This window comes from Barbus barbus (assembly GCF_936440315.1).
Source record: "Barbus barbus genome assembly, chromosome: 1".
Lineage (NCBI taxonomy): Eukaryota > Metazoa > Chordata > Actinopteri > Cypriniformes > Cyprinidae > Barbus > Barbus barbus.
The window spans coordinates 24,657,432-24,677,086 of NC_136729.1; the positions used below are offsets into that span (position 1 = coordinate 24,657,432).

Consider the following 19,655-nt stretch of genomic DNA (forward strand, 5'->3'; position numbering starts at 1 on the left):
ACTTCAACACAATATTACAAAAAAAAAAAAAAATCAATTTATGACAATTAAGATTTTTATGAAAATTCATTAGGAAATTTTTATTCATCATTTTATCCGATGAAGTTTGGTTAATTAATATATGGAATTTTTCATTAAAATTCATTAAAATAAGCACAAATTAAAATCTGTATACTATACACTTTTTGGGAAACTGTGTTTGCTTATTTTGTAATATTAGATATCTACTAATGTAGAGTTTACTGTTTCTAACCAGTGATTTTGTTGTGATGCTTTTCATTGGGTTGCTGGTCAGATCTGCTTTGGCTCTCTAAGCTATATTGCACCAGGCTATAAGTATCATTCTCAGGATCTTGTAAGGCGAGGGTGAGTTGGGTTCCCATCAGTGCCATCAAAACAGGAGGCAGATCACACAACACGCTGAAATGAAGACTCAAGCACTGCTGAGCACATGGGAACACACGCCAAACCAGCAAAGCTTTATCTTCACCTGCAATATAAAGCCATCAAGATTATCATCAGCAGATAGTCTGTTTGAATGCAGTGTGATGATGTAGTAGAGTGTGTGTGAAGTATGTGTGCACCTGCAGTTAGCAGGTAGCCACTGTTGGGGTATGCCTGCATGCTGCTGATGTTCTGGTTGTTGTGAGCAGAAGTTCTGAACTGGATTTTGCCAGAATGCATATTAAGCACAGACACACAACCACCACAGTGGCCCAGTATAACCAGAAACCTGTGAGAAAGACACAAGCTTAGGATGTATCTTATTTTACTTAAAGCTGCAGTCCGTAAGTTTTGCCTCTTTGTCGCCATCTCTGTTTGAAAACCTGGAATTGCAGTTACTTGCGGAATTATCTTGTTTGTGTGGAATGTCCTCTGGCATCCAGCGCGGATGAATCTAATGTTTTGAGGTGAATATTTAGCTGTCAGTCACCACAGCGGTGTAAATGTTTACTGTACTTCGCAATCACAGATTCTAGCCTTCGTCTTGGAATATATGACCCAAATAATAATTTTCACCGTATATTGCCATCTGAACAAGTAACAAGTCATCCACGTTTGTTCTGACCAACTGAGAAAAAAGGCATTACAATAAATCACGCTACCAATGGTGATTAAATCTAACGATCGGTTAGCTCATATCACATCAAACCGTGCAAATTATTATTGTTGTTATACTTTATTCTCTAATTATTGTTATAAATATCAGCATTGTGTGATTATGAGTATATTGTGTATTAACGAGTAGATTTAAGTATCTGTACAGCCTAATCTAATTGTCATACCATTCAAATTTCATATTAAGAAACCCAAAAAGCAAATGATGTCAACTGGTTTTCTTTCAAATACAAATCTTGGGTAATCCCAGGCTATCTGTAATCAGAAGCACATTTGAAACTGGAATATCATTTAATTTCATTCACATGTGTTTCATAAACACATAATCCTTTCTGGATTACAATCAGCCATTAAAGTGATACATTTAATTATTCTAGCTGCTGCAAGCAAAGGCTAAACAATCTGCCACCTGCAGGATCCTCACATAGGGGTGTAAATCGGATGGTTCGTCACGATACGATATTGATTCTCATACCCAGCGACACAATATTTGCCGATACATAAAAAAAGTCTACGATACGATTCGATACAGGAGTATATTAATCGATATAATGATATTATACCTATTTTAAACAACCATCTACATTTTTATTAACTCACAAATGCAACCAAAATATATAACATGAACATTTAACTGAATTTTTTAAATAATAAAGAAAATAAACAATTGGAAAAACAATTCTGGCTGCTACTATGGGCTCAGTGTTAAAACTTTTCTACAGATAACCAAATTGCAAGCAATAGCAGAAAATAAATACAATAGAACAAAGACAAGTAAACAAACAAACAAAGACATAAACAGTGCTTTTCATGTTTTCAGCTCAGTCTAAAATAAATTTTCAGGTACGCTACAGAAATGTAATAATGTAAAATAACTGCATAGTCTTCACTGTATAAATTAAATATAGATTAATCATTTTTGATGTTACAAAGGTTATTTAGTCAGGAGTAGTGAGCACTTGTATTTTTCTTTGACAGCATTAGATTTATTATTTTTGCACGGATTTAATATAGCCTACTAATACACATGCGTTTTCTTTCTCAACTGTTTACATTAAGACATTTGCCTAACCGACTGTATAATAGGATATTCGCCAAAACGCGTATTTTGATGTAATTTTGCCTGTATTTATTCATCCATGCACAAAAAAGCAGAAGAGAGCTCAATTTGTTCCACAAACAATCCCGAGAGTCTTTTATGCTCGCCTTGTGCCACCGGGCAGTCTTTATATCTAGTCCTGATTTGTGAGTTTGAACGAGAATGCACACGATGGCCGTAATGCATAGACGGACATTACCGTATGTGAAAATGTCGACAGTGCCAAAATAAAGGTGCCTATTTATACTACGGATATCGATATTTTACGCATGGCATCGACGCATCGTATCGTCAGACATCGTATCAATGTATCGATCCATATCGATGAATCGTTACACCTCTATGCCATAGCAACTAGACGGGACATAATAAAGCAGTGCCATGCTCGAATTTCCCGTGAAAACCTACCCGTACCACTCAAATTAGAAAACTTTATTAAAAGCTAACCTGTTGTGAATTGGGCTAAAGTAAGGCGATAGTTTTGAACACTGGCTGGTTATGTAATTTCTCAAATATTGATTTTGGATCATTTTTAACCAAAAAATAGTTACAGACTGCAGCTTTAAAAGAAAAAAATTAAGAAATAAATGTTGAGAAAAAGAACTTTGAAAGACCTCTTATGAGCAAAAAAAAATAAAAATAAAAATCTACCACAAATACGAACCTGTTTTTTGCATCATGTAGAAGTTTTATCTTCTTTGGCTTGTGTGATCTCTGCATCTGTAAGGATCTCCATTCTTCCTGTCCAATTTGTATATCTTTAACATCATTATATAAGACCATGCAGCAAACTGTGCCTATATTTGCTTGCATCTGCCCACCTGACCAATCCCAATGCTCTATCCCATGCCACTCATCCAGTATTGTTACTGGACTGGTCAATGTACTAGCAATAGTTACCACTCCATCCACAGTGAGGACCAGTAAGATCTCTGTAGGTACACAGTAATCAGCACACCTTACTCTTCCATTCGCTTGGAATCTAGTGAGCACTTCACCTGTTTCTACCACAACAACTGTGACATCACTGTTTCCATGGATACAAACTGCACAGGCACTGAAGGAAGCGGGGCTTGGTGGGGTCAAGATTTGGCGGACAGGACCTCTCAGGACCCCGTCCAGTCTGCAGTGTAGATTATAGAGGCAGTTGAAGATCCAGAAGTCCACACTGTTGGTGGAGTATGAGAAGAAGATACCAGCACTATCTGGGCCTCCCATGACTAGAGGAGGTGGGCACACATTAGGAATGGATATAGTCTGGACCTGGTCTCCAACTTCTGGTCTCCAGCATCTCAAAGTACCATCAAGGGAAGATGACAACAACAGGCCAGAGACTGGACACAGAACTAGAGAAGTGACAAGAGCTGGAGAAAGGACAGAAAAACACACACTCATGATGGTAGTAGAATCTATTGTGATTGAAATACTGTTGTGAACTGACAAAGGTCTTAAGTGCTGCTGGTTTATATTGTTGATATTTAATATAATTTTTCAAGTTAATTTTCTGACCAGTATGTCCCACAAAGGCCATTTGAAGTTCCCAGTCTGGTCCCCACACTCGGATTGTCATATCTGATGCAGTAACTACAATATCCCTAAGTGGACAGTAGACCATCCCAGTGATTTCCCTAAAAAAGACATTGATTTAATAGAACAAAAGTAAAGATTTACCCATCTATTTTAATAAAACCCATTTAATCACAATTTTTTCCCCAGCTAACTGAGTGCATGTATGTTACTCCCTTGGCAAGCCAATGAAACGAACCAGATACCTTGACAATAAAGCAACAATAAAGCAACCAATTCACACAGCCAATATAGTGCAGCAGGGATGACATATTTAATTAAATGATAGGAGTAATCTGTTTTGGTTTTTGGTTAAATTCCTAAAATAAGGTCTGTGTTTAATGTAATCTCAAGATATTTTTACATGATTTTCTAAAGACATAACATACATCATTAAGACCCCTTTGTGATTTTTAAGGCGTTTACTTGTCTTGAAAAAGGTGGCTGCTAACAAGTGGCTAAATGGGACTACAGAGGTTGTTGGGGACATTAAACATCTCACCCAATAGGTACACTCATCTACTCACTAGTCTGCTTCTACAGCCCTAGTGTGTTACAGTCATGGTCTTACAAAACTATTCTAACTTAAACATTTAGGAAAAATAAATGCTTTTTAAATACACACAATGGTGGTGACGTTGAAATCATGCAACCATAGCGAAGTGCATTTAAAGCCTACAGTTAACATTTCATTTCTAGTAATTGTATTTAGGTTTTAAAATTCATAAAAGTTGTGAAGTTGTTCATTTGTGAAGATTCTCATAATGAACAAAATGTGTAAGAGTCATAAACGTTTGTTGGTCACAGAGAACAATCATATTGGGTTTTTGTCAAGGGAACCAGGGTGATGTTAACTTTCAGGTTGGCCTACAAAAATACATTATTACTGTATTACTCTATAATCAGAAAAAGGAATGATCCAAGAATAAATGCATGCATATTTGGATTCAGTCTGCACTTCTATTTATTGCTAAAATGTAATACTACACAGGCAGAATACCATTCACTTCACTTCACTTCACTTAATAAACGTTACTGGTTGGATTATTATTGTTTCAACAAGAAAGAGAGAGGAGAGAGTAGAAAAAAAAAATGTTGGGTTAGATATATATTCCATAGCATTAACTGAATCCTTGTAAAACTGGCCTTAGAAAAAAGGTGCCATAGAATGCATTGATACAGTATTTTAAATTGTTCTCTGATATCTACACAGAAGGTATGTGGCTTAGGTAAGGGCAAAAAAATCTCCAGAAACGATTTTACATGTCCATTATGAATGAAACCTAGAATGAAACTGTCTGTTTCTGATTGGCTGTTTCACAGTGCCACTCATTTCAGTAACTCACAGCAAGAAGGAAACACAGGGAGGAAAATATATATTTAAATCTTTTCTCTCGCAGTTATATCGTCGGGTAATTATACTGTATATAAAACGCGGGCATCTTTGAAAGTCAATGAAATCCATGTAGTCAATGAAAGTAATCCAACCCCCCCAAAAGTAAACTTTCTAGTCATTTTACTGTATAGCTTTGGAGAAAACTAAAAGCAAAAATCATCCCAAACATAAAATGACTTGATATTGTTACGTGTCTGGTGTGTAAACCAAAACGCATGACGAAAGAGTACAATAAAGAGTTATTTTTAATGATCCACAGACTGAGCAGGGCAAAACCAAACACAAGTCCAAAACAATAGCAGACAAAGAAATATAGGAGAACACAGGCTTTAAATGCTGAACTTAATCAGGGAGGAACAGAAAACAGGTGGGTAACTAATTAGATAAAAAAAAACATGGAAACAAACGAGGCAGGAAGACAGAAACATAGAAACTAAACTAAAACAGATCATACGTAACACCCGTACCGTTAAGTGCACGAAGACGCGCAAAACAAAAAAAAGTGCGGTTGGGTTGACCGTGCATTTCAAAGCGCGGCTGGCTTAACCGCAGTGTGAATATGTACTAGAGTGTAACAGGCTACAGCTAACCATGTCCCTTTAGTGGCTCGCGTTATTTTAGTAGAACACGTTATTTGCTTTCCGTGCCTTTCTGAATAAAGACACCAACCCATCCCTGCACTTCACATCCCCTGCACAGCCTGGAACATAACATTTATTTCCATGGTCTGCCATTTTCGCTGTTGTCTGCACTTGTTTATTTACAATACCTGCAGAAGTTCTGATGGTTCAGCTGGCGGCTAGCCTAGAACAAAGGTTTATGCAAATGTTGGGGGCGTAGTTGATCCTGACTGTTGCGTTACAGTCGGTGTTATGTTCTGATTCGCCTGTTTTTCAGTGGTCTTTTTTATTCACGAGATTTACATAAGGAGGAGAAAACTATAGTTTTTGAGGCTCACGGTATGTCATTTCCATGTGCAGAACTGTTATTAACTATGCCAAGGTAAAGACAGTTTTTCATTCTATTTGCACCTTTAATAGCTGCAAATGGCTGAATTAATACAAAATATTAAAAACAAACCTTAAATGGAGGTTCTTCTTGTGCTCCATAATGCATCCCTCTGTAAGGTCCACCACAACCACAGCTCGGCCATATGCAGCCAGTGCTCTGAGGCCCTGCTGAGTCTTGCTAGTCATCAGTGCTAGATGTGTGAAAACAACTTGTCTCCCCAAACCCTCCACCACCCGTTTGCGACACACCAAGTGTGTGAGGCACCACACACATACATTTCCTTTTCCAGCTGTGACAAGCTCATTAGAGTGCTCCAAAATCTGTGACACAGACAGATGAAAACATGTCTCTTTAATTCACCTTCAGTACAAGTTACAGTGATCCACTGATGAATCAACCCTGATGTCTTCACGAGTGGTTCTCAACCTTTTTGACTCCAAGGCCCCCCACAACAATACAAACACCCCCTTTTTTAAATGACAGAAATTAGAAGTGTTAAAAATGACAATAAGTTAGAAAGAAATAACTAAAATCATTATAATTTCAATCATCATATTGTAGAGTTTGTGGATGAACTAAATTAAATTTAATCAAATTAAATATCTTAATTGATTTTATTTTAAAGTTTTTGTCTTAATTCAAAACATTTTAAATGCATAGTCTACCTAGAAAATAAAATTTTGTCACAATTTACTCTCATGTTCTTCCAGACCTAGGCCTATGACTTTTGCTTCTGTGGAACATACAAGAAGATATGTTGAATGAACCAAAAATACTATGGAATCAAATGGAAGCAGAAGCATTTTCATTTTAGTCATATTGCCCCCTAGTGGGCCCCATCCTCCTGGTTGAGAACCCCATATACTGCATACACTGTCAACATTTCATTTAACTAAAACATTATTCCAGGTTTAATTGTATCAACTATGGTTTGAAAAGTTTTTGTTAAAGTCAGACCTTGCACACCCTCACATCCATGGGCTCCACAGCATGAACCAGAGGATTCAGTTCTGCATCTAGTACGGTGAGAACGGCCCCAGGTCCCCAGCCAACCAGTCTGCCTGGCAGATGTGTGGAGGTGAGGCCGGCATAACGGATGGTGAGGGATTGACAAAAAGATGGATCTCTTAGATGGCCATCGGGATAATAGAACTGCACATGACCACTACTGTGGAGACTAGCGAAGCCTGCAGCACCTTCACCACAGGTCATGTGACTAACAGTCTCTTCACAGGAGAGGTGGAGGACATGACAAAGGCCATGGGTGAGAATGCTGGGGCTAACATTCCCATAATTCATCTGAACAGAGGCAGAATGTTCAACAGTGAAAGTAAATTTGATGGAGTAGGTCCAAAGAAAAAGGTGGGATGAGGAGGAAGGAAAAGAAAGAAATTAATAGCCTGTGATTTCAGGCGCTTTGTATATTAGCTTAAGCATAATTATGAAGAATAAGATATATACATTATATAATACATTATACAATATTAATGCATATGCGTAAAATCAGTCAGTCAAATAATTGAGATAAAGCATACTAGACATTCCCTTACTTCATCGATGCTCTCCGTCCACATTTGACAGCCTTTTTCACCATTTGTTCGTTTAGTTGATGAACTTTTTAGAGACTCAACCTGAGAGGTCTCCATCTCTTCTTTAACCATCTCACGGATTGGGAAGCTTCCTCTGATTGTTGCGCGATCAAATGATTTCTTCTTCTTCGACATGTATGTAGTACCGCTAGTTTATGTAAGTTAGCTAACTTACTGCTCAGAGATCATCATGCCATGTTTTGTTTGTTCGTGACAGTTGTCTCATTTGTAACTTGTGGTTCTTTGTTATTAAATATGTCTGTTCAGCTTGACGCTGAAAGAGCTGAAGGTCGTTAACAGAGAGACGTTTGGGCAACAGTTACCATGGAGAAAACGACAGACAACAGATTATTGTCCATTCAACTCGTACTGGTCCTCATCTACAGTACAAGATTATTCTAGACAGTACAAGTTTATGCAAAGCAAAGTTTTTCCTTTCTCTTATTAATATTAAACGTTGCCATGCAAAAATATTTAAAAGGATTTCATGATAAATCTTACGCGTGCCATGTACTTAGAAATATATTTATTTATATTGATATATCATGTTCTATATGTTGTGACATTTACTATGCTGTTTCATTTTAGTACTAAGTTCTATTTTAATTAATTATGTATAAAAATAGTAATTGAAGTCGAACTAGCGCTGGTTTAATGGCCATGGTAACGACGACTGTTTGAAAAGACAGACTATTGCCTCGTTCAGACTGTCAGCCCAAATCCGATTTTGTTTATATCCGATCTAGAAGAAAATGGTGTCCAAGTCCAGACAAAGATCCATAGTGAGAGTGGAGGTCCTGGGTGTTTCTAATATAGTGAAGAACACCCCTCTACCAACAATACACGTGTGAGAAGGAGATAAAACACAGTCTAAATGTAATAGTCTTTTAATAAAAATATCCATTAATAATTATAGCATGACAGTAGACTTGATAGTGAAGAAATGATAGGGATCATAAATAAAAGACATATACTCCTGTACAAACTCTACTCAGTGTAAATATTCATCTGTACATATTGTAAAATAATACAAAATGGATATAATGTCTTTATATTCCTGAGGAACAGAAAGCTCATATTCATGTGCTCCCTTTAGCGTTTGATCGAACCTTACAAAATGCTGCTTACAGCAACAAAACCATCATGTTCTAGCCAATATCAGTAAAGTTTCATTTGTACATTTTAAGCAAGAGAAGTTAATTTGTTCTTGTACAGACCAAAAAGACCCTGTGACAGTAATAAACAACTATTTCTCATTCCTTTCATGTTGCCACAGCCACCATCAATGAAGCACTGGGTACCTTATTGATGTAACAAGGAAATATAATTCACTAGGTCTGCCCATACTATGCATGACTTTCTCTGATGTCTCTTTTGTGTTTTCCTCTGTCATTTGCATATGACATTATGGATTTAATTGGAAATTAACTTGAATCTGGGCTCAGATAGACCTTTGCTTGATTTGGATGAGAATCCATCTCATATCAAAAAAGCATTGTGCAAAAAAGACTGAAGTTTTTCGTTGTCATAGGTGCTAGGCACTGTGAGTGACTCCTTAAAATACTGAATCTCCACCTTCCCGGACTGTTTGGCGAGCGCAATGCCAGAAAATGTGTTCTGTTTGGCTGGCTCACCAAACACTGCCATGGCTGTCACCCTGTGAAAAATAGTTAGGAAATAGAGGATTGTAAAAACTGTTAAGTGCCTGAGGTACATCCTCTACCACTGTAATTACACCTCTGATAGATTATCTTACTGTATAAGAACTGATTTTTTTTCTATCATACTAAAAAGATCTAATATTTGATGTCCTCGCTTTTTACCGGTCATTGTGTATATTCTCAGTGACAACTGGCACATAATCCTTCACAGTCAGGTCCCAGATATGAAGATCAGAGCCAGCATCCAGAACAGAGAACACAGATGGCCGTGTCTGAGACCACTGCACTGACAGAATGGAAGTGCCACTGGAACATGCAGACCATTCCATCAACGGATCTTCTCTCAGGACAGAGTGCAATCTGACTGTTCCATCACTGCAGCCAACCTGAAGAAAGATATTAAAGGGGTGAATATAATGTTCCCATTCTAAATTTCAGCTAGAACCTGTAAAAACTGGGAGTAAAAGAACACTTTCATCACTAATAACAGATAACTATGAACAAAGATTACATAATTACACATACAGTAAAAAGCAATAGAAGCTGGTCCTACCAAGAACAAGGAATCCCAGGAAGGACTGAAGTCAAGTGCTGAGACTTCCACTGGTCTACAGCTATCAAACTGTGATCTGTAGAACTTTGGAAGAACTTTTAGGCTGTGCCTTGTACCATGTCTAACCAGACCCTTCAATAATAATATAAATAAAGAAACATTTTAAGACCAAGATAAAAGACTTGGAAACACCACCAATCCAATTATCCATTATCTTCAACAATTTCATGCAACACCCACCATGTTAGTACCAATGAAGTAATGGTTTGAGTCAGACGGGAGAAACTTTAACTGAAGGCTCACATGAGTTCCAAATCCCATTATAACATCTTGAGGTGATTTCTCAGTGGTCTGTAGAGAGGAGCTATGGAGTAGTTTAACTTTACCACCGGGCCTAAGACCTACCAAGGCAGATGCAGCATTATTAAAATGAAAGACATCTAATAGATGTGCATTTCAGCAAGGATGATTTCAACTCAATTCATATGTAAAGCGTTTTTACACATTGTTCATAGCAGCTTTAAAGAAAATAGAAAAATAATTTTAAACTTAGGCTTACCAAGGTCTGTTTGAGAATCAGAATCATTTCCTTTGGGCAGCTCAACCACAACCTGTCAGAGACAACATATACAGTTTCATCTAATTAATCTCTTGTTGCAAAAACACAGTGCTAACTGAAAGAGGGTTTCTGTGAAATAAAGTTACTGGTGACATGCAGACATACCCAGAGAGTTAACACTCCATTTTCATCCAGAGATCCTAACTGGAATGACAGTCCCAGAGACTCTAGGATTTTGCACAAGGGAACAAGGAATTTCTTTTGGTGGTTTTCAAAATACACACTACTGTTCAAACTATTGTTGGGTAGTTATTACAAATTTTAATTCTCTTATATGCAACAGGGTTGCATTTATTTTACAATGTTTTAAAATGTAATTTATTCCTGTGATGGCAGTGTTGACATTTCATTCCTCATTGTTACAGGATCCTTTTCTCAGCTGATCAGGTCGTTGCTGGTGTCGCTGGTGGTTTCCAAACTCTTGATTTCTCCATGTCCTTTGTTTTTGCTAGAGCTCTAACTGACTTCCTATTTTCTTTTAGCATCCAAATTGCTTGCTTTTCGCTCAAAGTCAGCTCTCACCTTCATCCTGGTTTGTGTGTGTCATCATCGTATGCAAGATTCAGAACACAGAAGTAAATGGTAAAGGTAAATGGTAATTTAATTGTAATGTAATAAATGTAATTGTAATTTAATTGTAATGGTAATGGTAATGGTAACAATTACATTTAAATTACAATTACCATTACTATTACAATTACCATTATAATTACATTACAATTACCATGACAATTACCAATTACATTACAATTACCATTACAATTGCCATTACAATTACATTTACAATTACATTTCAATTACAATTACCATTACAATTACAATTTAAATTACAATTACCATTATAATTACAATTACCATTACATTTAAATTACAATTACCATTACAATTACAATTTAAATTACAATTAAATTACAATTACAATTACCATTACATTTAAATTACAATTACCATTACAATTACCAATTACATTACAATTACAATTTAAATTACAATTACATTTAAATTACAATTACCATTACAATTACAATTTAAATTACAATTACCATTATAATTACATTTAAATTACCATTACAATTACAATTACAATTACCATTACATTTAAATTACAATTACCATTACAATTACAATTTAAATTACAATTACCATTACAATTACAATTTAAATTACAATTAAATTACAATTACATTTAAATTACAATTACAATTAAATTACAATTACAATTAAATTACCATTACCATTACAATTACCAATTACATTACAATTACAATTTAAATTACAATTACCATTACAATTACATTTAAATTACAAATACCATTACAATTTAAATTACAATTACCATTACAATTACAATTACAATTACAATTACATTTAAATTACAATTAGCATTACAATTCAATTTAAACTACAATTACCATTACAATTACAATTCAATTTAAATTACTATTACAATTTAAATTACAATCACAATTACATTACAATTACAATTAAATTACCATTTACCTTTACCATTTACCATTAACATTTAAATTACAATTGCCATTACCATTAAATTACAATTACACTTATTACATTACAATTCAATTACAATACCATTACAATTACAAGTACATTTAAATTACAATTACCATTACAATTTCATTGTACAATTTGACTGTTTGAAAAGACAGACTATTGCCTCGTTCAGACTGTCAGCCCAAATCCGATTTTGTTTATATCCGATCTAGAAGAAAATGGTGTCCAAGTCCAGACAAAGATCCATAGTGAGAGTGGAGGTCCTGGGTGTTTCTAATATAGTGAAGAACACCCCTCTACCAACAATACACGTGTGAGAAGGAGATAAAACACAGTCTAAATGTAATAGTCTTTTAATAAAAATATCCATTAATAATTATAGCATGACAGTAGACTTGATAGTGAAGAAATGATAGGGATCATAAATAAAAGACATATACTCCTGTACAAACTCTACTCAGTGTAAATATTCATCTGTACATATTGTAAAATAATACAAAATGGATATAATGTCTTTATATTCCTGAGGAACAGAAAGCTCATATTCATGTGCTCCCTTTAGCGTTTGATCGAACCTTACAAAATGCTGCTTACAGCAACAAAACCATCATGTTCTAGCCAATATCAGTAAAGTTTCATTTGTACATTTTAAGCAAGAGAAGTTAATTTGTTCTTGTACAGACCAAAAAGACCCTGTGACAGTAATAAACAACTATTTCTCATTCCTTTCATGTTGCCACAGCCACCATCAATGAAGCACTGGGTACCTTATTGATGTAACAAGGAAATATAATTAACTAGGTCTGCCCATACTATGCATGACTTTCTCTAATGTCTCTTTTGTGTTTTCCTCTGTCATTTGCATATGACATTATGGATTTAATTGGAAATTAACTTGAATCTGGGCTCAGATAGACCTTTGCTTGATTTGGATGAGAATCCATCTCATATCAAAAAAGCATTGTGCAAAAAAGACTGAAGTTTTTCGTTGTCATAGGTGCTAGGCACTGTGAGTGACTCCTTAAAATACTGAATCTCCACCTTCCCGGACTGTTTGGCGAGCGCAATGCCAGAAAATGTGTTCTGTTTGGCTGGCTCACCAAACACTGCCATGGCTGTCACCCTGTGAAAAATAGTTAGGAAATAGAGGATTGTAAAAACTGTTAAGTGCCTGAGGTACATCCTCTACCACTGTAATTACACCTCTGATAGATTATCTTACTGTATAAGAACTGATTTTTTTTCTATCATACTAAAAAGATCTAATATTTGATGTCCTCGCTTTTTACCGGTCATTGTGTATATTCTCAGTGACAACTGGCACATAATCCTTCACAGTCAGGTCCCAGATATGAAGATCAGAGCCAGCATCCAGAACAGAGAACACAGATGGCCGTGTCTGAGACCACTGCACTGACAGAATGGAAGTGCCACTGGAACATGCAGACCATTCCATCAACGGATCTTCTCTCAGGACAGAGTGCAATCTGACTGTTCCATCACTGCAGCCAACATGAAGAAAGATATTAAAGGGGTGAATATAATGTTCCCATTCTAAATTTCAGCTAGAACCAGTAAAAACTGGGAGTAAAAGAACACTTTCATCACTAGTAACAGATAACTATGAACAAAGATTACATAATTACACATACAGTAAAAAGCAATAGAAGCTGGTCCTACCAAGAACAAGGAATCGAGGGAAGGACTGAAGTCAAGTGCTGAGACTTCCACTGGTCTACAGCTATCAAACTGTGATCTGTAGAACTTTGGAAGAACTTTTAGGCTGTGCCTTGTACCATGTCTAACCAGACCCTTCAATAATAATATAAATAAAGAAACATTTTAAGACCAAGATAAAAGACTTGGAAACACCACCAATCCAATTATCCATTATCTTCAACAATTTCATGCAACACCCACCATGTTAGTACCAATGAAGTAATGGTTTGAGTCAGACGGGAGAAACTTTAACTGAAGGCTCACATGAGTTCCAAATCCCATTATAACATCTTGAGGTGATTTCTCAGTGGTCTGTAGAGAGGAGCTATGGAGTAGTTTAACTTTACCACCGGGCCTAAGACCTACCAAGGCAGATGCAGCATTATTAAAATGAAAGACATCTAATAGATGTGCATTTCAGCAAGGATGATTTCAACTCAATTCATATGTAAAGCGTTTTTACACATTGTTCATAGCAGCTTTAAAGAAAATAGAAAAATAATTTTAAACTTAGGCTTACCAAGGTCTGTTTGAGAACCAGAATCATTTCCTTTGGGCAGCTCAACCACAACCTGTCAGAGACAACATATACAGTTTCATCTAATTAATCTCTTGTTGCAAAAACACAGTGCTAACTGAAAGAGGGTTTCTGTGAAATAAAGTTACTGGTGACATGCAGACATACCCAGAGAGTTAACACTCCATTTTCATCCAGAGATCCTAACTGGAATGACAGTCCCAGAGACTCTAGGATTTTGCACAAGGGAACAAGGAATTTCTTTTGGTGGTTTTCAAAATACACACTACTGTTCAAACTATTGTTGGGTAGTTATTACAAATTTTAATTCTCTTATATGCAACAGGGTTGCATTTATTTTACAATGTTTTAAAATGTAATTTATTCCTGTGATGGCAGTGTTGACAATTCATTCCTCATTGTCACAGGATCCTTTTCTCAGCTGATCAGGTCGTTGCTGGTGTCGCTGGTGGTTTCCAAACTCTTGATTTCTCCATGTCCTTTGTTTTTGCTAGAGCTCTAACTGACTTCCTATTTTCTTTTAGCATCCAAATTGCTTGCTTTTCGCTCAAAGTCAGCTCTCACCTTCATCCTGGTTTGTGTGTGTCATCATCGAATGCAAGATTCAGAACACAGAAGTAAATGGTAAAGGTAAATGGTAATTTAATTGTAATGTAATAAATGTAATTGTAATTTAATTGTAATGGTAATGGAATTACATTTAAATTACAATTACCATTACTATTACAATTACCATTATAATTACATTTAAATTACCATTACAATTACCATGACAATTACCAATTACATTACAATTACCATTACAATTGCCATTACAATTACATTTACAATTACATTTCAATTACAATTACCATTACAATTACAATTATAATTACAATTACCATTACATTTAAATTACAATTACCATTACAATTACAATTTAAATTACAATTAAATTACAATTACATTTAAATTACAATTACAATTAAATTACAATTACAATTACCATTACATTTAAATTACAATTACCATTACAATTTCCAATTACATTACAATTACAATTTAAATTACAATTACATTTAAATTACAATTACAATTTAAATTACAATTACCATTATAATTACATTTAAATTACCATTACAATTACAATTACAATTACCATTACATTTAAATTACAATTACCATTACAATTACCAATTACATTACAATTACAATTTAAATTACAATGACATTTAAATTACCATTACAATTACAATTACATTTAAATTACAATTAGCATTACAATTCAATTTAAACTACAAATACCATTACAATTACAATTCAATTTAAATTACTATTACAATTTAAATTACAATCACAATTACATTACAATTACAATTAAATTACCATTTACCTTTACCATTTACCATTAACATTTAAATTACAATTGCCATTACCATTAAATTACAATTACAATTACACTTATTACATTACAATTCAATTACAATACCATTACAATTACAATTACATTTAAATTACAATTACCATTACAATTTCATTGTACAATTTGACTGTTTGAAAAGACAGACTATTGGCTCGTTCAGACTGTCAGCCCAAATCCGATTTTGTTTATATCCGATCTAGAAGAAAATGGTGTCCAAGTCCAGACAAAGATCCATAGTGAGAGTGGAGGTCCTGGGTGTTTCTAATATAGTGAAGAACACCCCTCTACCTGTACACACTACTGTTCAAACTATTGTTGGGTAGTTATTACAAATTTTAATTCTCTTATATGCAACAGGGTTGCATTTATTTTACAATGTTTTAAAATGTAATTTATTCCTGTGATGGCAGTGTTGACATTTCATTCCTCATTGTCACAGGATCCTTTTCTCAGCTGATCAGGTCGTTGCTGGTGGTTTCCAAACTCTTGATTTCTCCATGTCCTTTGTTTTTGCTAGAGCTCTAACTGACTTCCTATTTTCTTTTAGCATCCAAATTGCTTGCTTTTCGCTCAAAGTCAGCTCTCACCTTCATCCTGGTTTGTGTGTGTCATCATCGAATGCAAGATTCAGAACACAGAAGTAAATGGTAAAGGTAAATGGTAATTTAATTGTAATGTAATAAATGTAATTGTAATTTACATTTAAATTACAATTACCATTACTATTACAATTACCATTATAATTACATTTAAATTACCATTACAATTACCATGACAATTACCAATTACATTACAATTACCATTACAATTGCCATTACAATTACATTTACAATTACATTTCAATTACAATTACCATTACATTTAAATTACAATTACCATTACAATTACAATTTAAATTACAATTACCATTATAATTACAATTACCATTACATTTAAATTACAATTACCATTACAATTACAATTTAAATTACAATTAAATTACAATTAAATTACAATTACATTTAAATTACAATTACAATTAAATTACAATTACAATTACCATTACATTTAAATTACAATTACCATTACAATTACCAATTACCATTACAATTACAATTTAAATTACAATTACCATTATAATTACATTTAAATTACCATTACAATTACAATTACAATTACCATTACATTTAAATTACAATTACCATTACAATGACCAATTACATTACAATTACAATTTAAATTACAATTACCATTACAATTACATTTAAATTACAAATACCATTACAATTTAAATTACAATTACCATTACAATTACAATTACATTTACAATTACAATTGCCATTACAATTGCATTTCAATTACAATTACCATTACAATTACAATTACAATTACATTTAAATTACCATTACAATTACAATTACATTTAAATTACAATTAGCATTACAATTCAATTTAAACTACAATTACCATTACAATTACAATTCAATTTAAATTACTATTACAATTTAAATTACAATCACAATTACATTACAATTACAATTAAATTACCATTTACCTTTACCATTTACCATTAACATTTAAATTACAATTGCCATTACCATTAAATTACAATTACAATTACACTTATTACATTACAATTCAATTACAATACCATTACAATTACAATTACATTTAAATTACAATTACCATTACAATTTCATTGTACAATTTGACTGTTTGAAAAGACAGACTATTGCCTCGTTCAGACTGTCAGCCCAAATCCGATTTTGTTTATATCCGATCTAGAAGAAAATGGTGTCCAAGTCCAGACAAAGATCCATAGTGAGAGTGGAGGTCCTGGGTGTTTCTAATATAGTGAAGAACACCCCTCTACCAACAATACACGTGTGAGAAGGAGATAAAACACAGTCTAAATGTAATAGTCTTTTAATAAAAATATCCATTAATAATTATAGCATGACAGTAGACTTGATAGTGAAGAAATGATAGGGATCATAAATAAAAGACATATACTCCTGTACAAACTCTACTCAGTGTAAATATTCATCTGTACATATTGTAAAATAATACAAAATGGATATAATGTCTTTATATTCCTGAGGAACAGAAAGCTCATATTCATGTGCTCCCTTTAGCGTTTGATCGAACCTTACAAAATGCTGATTACAGCAACAAAACCATCATGTTCTAGCCAATATCAGTAAAGTTTCATTTGTACATTTTAAGCAAGAGAAGTTAATTTGTTCTTGTACAGACCAAAAAGACCCTGTGACAGTAATAAACAACTATTTCTCATTCCTTTCATGTTGCCACAGCCACCATCAATGAAGCACTGGGTACCTTATTGATGTAACAAGGAAATATAATTAACTAGGTCTGCCCATACTATGCATGACTTTCTCTAATGTCTCTTTTGTGTTTTCCTCTGTCATTTGCATATGACATTATGGATTTAATTGGAAATTAACTTGAATCTGGGCTCAGATAGACCTTTGCTTGATTTGGATGAGAATCCATCTCATATCAAAAAAGCATTGTGCAAAAAAGACTGAAAATTTTTTTTTTTTCTATCATACTAAAAAGATCTAATATTTGATGTCCTAGCTTTTTACCGGTCATTGTGTATATTCTCAGTGACAACTGGCACATAATCCTTCACAGTCAGGTCCCAGATATGAAGATCAGAGCCAGCATCCAGAGCAGAGAACACAGATGGCCGTGTCTGAGACCACTGCACTGACAGAATGGAAGTGCCACTGGAACATGCAGACCATTCCATCAACGGATCTTCTCTCAGGACAGAGTGCAATCTGACTGTTCCATCACTGCAGCCAACCTGAAGAAAGATATTAAAGGGGTGAATATAATGTTCCCATTCTAAATTTCAGCTAGAACCTGTAAAAACTGGGAGTAAAAGAACACTTTCATCACTAATAACAGATAACTATGAACAAAGATTACATAATTACACATACAGTAAAAAGCAATAGAAGCTGGTCCTACCAAGAACAAGGAATCCCAGGAAGGACTGAAGTCAAGTGCTGAGACTTCCACTGGTCTACAGCTATCAAACTGTGATCTGTAGAACTTTGGAAGAACTTTTAGGCTGTGCCTTGTACCATGTCTAACCAGACCCTTCAATAATAATATAAATAAAGAAACATTTTAAGACCAAGATAAAAGACTTGGAAACACCACCAATCCAATTATCTATTATCTTCAACAATTTCATGCAACACCCACCATGTTAGTACCAATGAAGTAATGGTTTGAGTCAGACGGGAGAAACTTTAACTGAAGGCTCACATGAGTTCCAAATCCCATTATAACATCTTGAGGTGATTTCTCAGTGGTCTGTAGAGAGGAGCTATGAGTAGTTTAACTTTACCACCGGGCCTAAGACCTACCAAGGCAGATGCAGCATTATTAAAATGAAAGACATCTAATAGATGTGCATTTCAGCAAGGATGATTTCAACTCAATTCATATGTAAAGCGTTTTTACACATTGTTCATAGCAGCTTTAAAGAAAATAGAAAAATAATTTTAAACTTAGGCTTACCAAGGTCTGTTTGAGAACCAGAATCATTTCCTTTGGGCAGCTCAATTACTATCCACAACCTGTCAGAGACAACATATACAGTTTCATCTAATTAATCTCTTGTTGCAAAAACACAGTGCTAACTGAAAGAGGGTTTCTGTGAAATAAAGTTACTGGTGACATGCAGACATACCCAGAGAGTTAACACTCCATTTTCATCCAGAGATCCTAACTGGAATGACAGTCCCAGAGACTCTAGGATTTTGCACAAGGGAACAAGGAATTTCTTTTGGTGGTTTTCAAAATACACACTACTGTTCAAACTATTGTTGGGTAGTTATTACAAATTTTA

At 34.5% G+C, this 19,655-nt stretch overlaps 1 long non-coding RNA gene across 1 annotated transcript; it reads right to left on the reverse strand.

Annotated features, from left to right (window-relative positions):
* Positions 1-9,221: 9,221 nt before the first annotated feature.
* On the reverse strand, positions 9,222-10,127 carry LOC306883989. Its single transcript, XR_013785403.1, has 3 exons — positions 9,995-10,127; positions 9,604-9,816; positions 9,222-9,437 (listed from the first exon to the last, which is right to left on the reverse strand). It is a non-coding gene; the product is annotated as an uncharacterized lncRNA (long non-coding RNA).
* Between the last annotated feature and the right edge of the window lie 9,528 nt (positions 10,128-19,655).